The sequence below is a fragment of the Schistocerca gregaria genome, chromosome 3, assembly GCF_023897955.1.
Source record: "Schistocerca gregaria isolate iqSchGreg1 chromosome 3, iqSchGreg1.2, whole genome shotgun sequence".
NCBI classification, from domain to species: domain Eukaryota; kingdom Metazoa; phylum Arthropoda; class Insecta; order Orthoptera; family Acrididae; genus Schistocerca; species Schistocerca gregaria.
The window spans coordinates 609,431,766-609,436,729 of record NC_064922.1 but is presented as its reverse complement, the minus strand read 5'-3'; positions in this window follow the sequence as shown (position 1 = coordinate 609,436,729).

Sequence of the window (4,964 nt, the reverse complement as noted above, 5' to 3'; positions counted from 1 at the left end):
GCTACAGGCTGTACATATACTGAGCTGCACCATTTTTTCAAATGTGGTGTTCCACTATATCCGGAACCGTGTGGGACGCTAAAGGCTGGATTAATAGAGCAAAAAACTTTAAAACGCATGCCGATTTTCTGAAGTGTCTTCTTACAATTATTCACTGAGGTGGCAAAAGTTATGGGACAGCGATACGTACATAAGCAGATGGCGGTAATATCGGTTACACAAGGTATAAAAGGGCAGCTTATTGGAGTTTATGTCATTTGTACTCAGGTGATTCATATGGAAAGGTTTCAGACGTGAAATGGCCGCATGACAGGAACTAACAGACTTTGAACCTGGAACAGTAATTGTAGCCAGACACATGGGACATTCCGTTTCAGAAATCGTTACGCAATTCAATATTTCGAGACCCACAGAGTCAGGAGAGTGCTGACAATTTTAGATTTCAGGCATTACCTCTCACGACAGACAACGCGGTGGCTGTTGGCATACACTTAATGACACTGGCTGCGGCGGGTACGTAGTGTTGTCCGTGCTAAGAGACAAGCACACTGCGTGAAATAACCGCGTAAATCAATGTGGAACGTGGTTTTCATGCTTGGTATAGGCCGCATTTTATATTCATGTTGGATTTAGTATATTTTATATGCTTCGTACTAGTCACATGTGATGTATGTGTTAATATTAGAAGCGTCCACGTGGACTAATTAGTTAAGACCAAATGCTGTGTTTAAATACAGCATGCGCCGAATTCTTGTATCCATGTTAATTTCTGTGAACCTCCATTTAATTACATTTAAAATGTTTTTGTATTTTCACACTGTGCAAGACTTAGTTTTCATTTTCGAAGACGTGCAGCCCAGAAAGTTCATATACGATTATATAAAGTTTTCCCAGCTGTTTCGATCATTAAGAGTTAACTATTAAATGTTGGATTTTCAAGTTGTGGTTAAACCACACTTATTCTATTTTATTTAATTTTGTTGCTTGTAGTAATTAGTTGAGCTCAATAATTAGTTATGATTTTTGCCAAACTCAAGCTGAAATTCTCGTAATTCTATGCTGGAAAATGCATCCCTATCTCTTTTCCCCTCAGCATCTTGTTTAAATTTCCTATTTTTGTGTTTCGAAGAAATGAATCTCGATCTCTAGGCTATTTTATCTTTTCACTTAATTTAGCCTTTTAGTATACTAACTGCAGTTGTCCACTGCCTCTCAGGAGAGGACAGAGACATTTAGTATAATCTGTCTCAACTAAGTTAGATACTTAAGCATCGAGAATTTGTGGAGCTGTATGGCGGTATTCAAGCAAGAGGTTTTTCATTTTTATGGGGACATTTTGAGTCAACTCTAAAATGTTTCATTTAAAGAGAACTCTTGTTGCCCCATGTTACTAACGACATAAAAAGTTTCTGTATTTCAGTGTAGGCCTAATTGGAGTTGGAAGGAGATCAGTTTGGTGACATGTCGATTTTCTCCCCAACCACGCGCCATTATGCGCTGATTAGTACGCCACAAAAAACTCGAACCATTGCAGTCTAAATTTACTAGATGAAATTCGATCTACGTCATAATGTAAATTTATCAAACTTATCTGCTCACCAACGACGATTCAGATCCTGACAAGCAGCAAGGCAGGTAACAAAATTAATAACAACTGTAGAAATTAATCATAACTGTAGAAATTGTAATACCTGGTAATTTACTTAGTTCGATACTGTGACACCCTCCCAACTTCCGAACACTTAAGATACGAAAGAATGCTACATCAGCAGATTTCTCATTTCTCACATTTTGCTTTCATCATCATCCTCCTCTTTTTTATCAGGCGAGTTACAAGCCGTGTGTCTGTCGAGTCATTTGCATGAATCGAAGGCACGATAGTCACACATTGCAGTGATTAAACCATGCGATTGAATCACCATGACTACGTCGCCATTGTGAAAGCTAAAGTTTCAAACAGCTTGAAACCATTTGATTTGCGAGCGAAGTTGAGTAGAACGTAAGATATTTTAATTGTTACTCCAAGTATGACCTCCTTCACCTTTAACCTTCGAGCGGCCGCGCTGCGGTATTGGAGGAAACCATTGCGGAATTTCATACTGCGGAAGTGTACTGCAGACCATGCGACATAGCAGCCTTAGATATTTGTTTACCTGACCAGCCTTCCCTCCATACTCCTTCCTCGACACAGAGCCCTCAGTACTGCATTGTTTCGCAAGGAAAACGACAGTGGGGCTCTCTCCACTCCGTATCCCGCACGCCCGCTCGTGTTGTACTTGTTTCTTTTTGACAATTTTGAACGTGTATGACATTTCCACTTTATCTAAGCACGGGAGTGAACTGTAAAACTACCTTTCCACGACAGTATGTATTACAAGGATTGAAAAATATGTAAAGTAGTTTCTCTGTATATTTTTCTCTATATAAGAGTCGTTAGCCAACAATTAGTGTTTTCTCTCTATTTCTTTTTAGCTCCAAAGATTTTTTAGTGCTTGAGGACATACCTGTGTACCTTCAAGAACTCGACGAAGACAAGAGACTGATTGGTACATCATTTATTATACTTGTGCAATTGATTTATTGTATATACAACATATTTATCAAGAGTTAACATAAATTTATTAAAATTAAAATGTATAGTCATTTTTATATAGCTTACAGCCGATTGTCTGTTATATAAATATCTATGATAAATGATGTCTTACGTAATTGTATAATTAATAGCTACATTCAGGCGACAATGAAAGCTTTTGAAGCCAATATACGAGTATAATAACATTACTGCAAAATAAAAATATTAAACTGAGTAATAAAGAAATTATAACTTATCATATAAGGTGGGGTACTGAATATCCCAGGTGCCTACTAATACAAACACATAAAAATGAAAAAATAAAAAATAAATTGGTGCTCCTACTCGAAGGTTAAATGGTGGTGAAATATACGCCATTTGTTGGATATGATCGTAAAATTGCACTGTACATAGTGGCGCTCCCTCGATTATATCCAATTATGAACTTTTCTTTTCACTGTCGACTTGTTTTACATTGCATGGAGTTGTATTTTGTGTTCAAGAGCAAATGCGTCATCTTTGACAAAACAGAAGGGAATAGGCTCACCTGAGTCAGACAAAGGTCGAGGCTTTGGCAGATTTAAGTTATTATCTTTCATTATTTTGTAAAGATCACTGTTTCTATTAAATTGTGAGTTTCCACTTTTTCCATAATAACCTACGCCTATGAAAATGGTTCAAATGGCTCTGAGCACTATGGGACTCAACTGCTGTGGTCATTAGTCCCCTAGAACTTAGAACCACTTAAACTTAACTAACCTAAGGACATCACACACATCAATGCCCGAGGCAGGATTCGAACCTGCGACCGTAGCAGTCGCACGGTTCCGGACTGCGCGCCTAGAACCGCGAGACCACCGCGGCCGGCCCTACGCCCATGAATTTGAAGTAATATTCAACGTCACATACTGCTAGTAACGGCACAAAAAAAAAGTGTTTGTAGTTGTACACTGAACTGAGCAAAGTCATGGAATACCTCAGAATATCGTGTCACACCTCCTTTAGCGCTGCTTAGTGCTGCAGCCCGACTTGGCATAAACTCAAAAGATCGTTGGAGAAATATTGAAACATGCTGCCTCTGTAGCCATCCACAATCACGAAAGTGTTGCTGGAGCAGGATTTAGTATACGACATGACCTCTCGCTTATGCCCAATATATGTACGATGGGATTCATGTCGGCCGATCTGTGTAGCCAAATCATTGCTCGAACTGTCCAGCTTGTTATTCAAACCAATTGCAAAAAATTTTGGCTCAGTTATGTGGCACACTGTCATTCGTAAAAATTCGATCATTATTTGGGAACATGACGTCCATGACTGACTGCAAATGGTTTCCAAATAGCCGCACCGAGGACCCAGTCCGTTTCGTGTAAACCTAGCCTACACCATTATAGAATCACCACCAGCTTGTGCAGTGCTTGATAACTTGGGTAAATGGCTTCGTGGGGTCTGCGTCACACTGGAAAGTTACCATCAGTTGTTACCAACTGAAACTGGGACTCATCTGCCCAGGCCACGGTCATCCAGTCGTTATGGTCTAGCTGATATGGTCGTGAGCCTAGGAGAGGCACTGCACGCGATGTCGTGCTGCTAGCAAAGACAATCGCGCAGGTCCTCTGCTGCCATAGCCCATTAACGCCAAATTTCGCTGCATTGTCCTAATGGATGCATTCGGTGCATGCTGCGTATGAAAACCAATTTAAACACAGCATTTGGTCTCAACTAATTAGTCTACATGGACTCAGCTGGTAAGCCCACATGGACCCTTGTAATGCTAATATAAATATCAAAAGCTGCGGTGCCATGCATATAAAACATAAATTTAATATGGCTAGTCGTCAAGCCGCTGTGCTTGTCTCACATGCAGCTAGAGGGCTGTGTGTCAGTGTGTGTCTCTTTCTCAGCTTTGTCTCATGAGAGGCCCCATTAACACACTTAGATACGTTGCCTAAGTTGGAGCGCTACTTTAGAAAAATGAAGGTACACACACCTCAGTTACTCCGTAATTTTTCTCAAACAACATTACTGATTGATAAATTTCGATTCTTCTTTTATAGCTTTATACACTACTGCCCATTAAAATTGCTACACCAAGAAGAAATGCAGATGATAAACGGGTATTCATTGGACAAATATATTATACTAGAAACGACATGTGATAACATTTTCACGCAGTTTGGGTGCATAGATCCTGAGAAATCAGTACCAAGAACAGCCACTTTTGGCCGTAATAACGGCCTTGATACACCTGGGCATTGAGTCAAACAGAGCTTGGATGGGATACACAGGTACAGCTGCCCATACAGCTTCAATACGATACCACAGTTCATCAAGAGTAGTGACTGGCGTATTGTGACGAGCCAGTTGCTCGGCCACCATTGAACAGACGTTT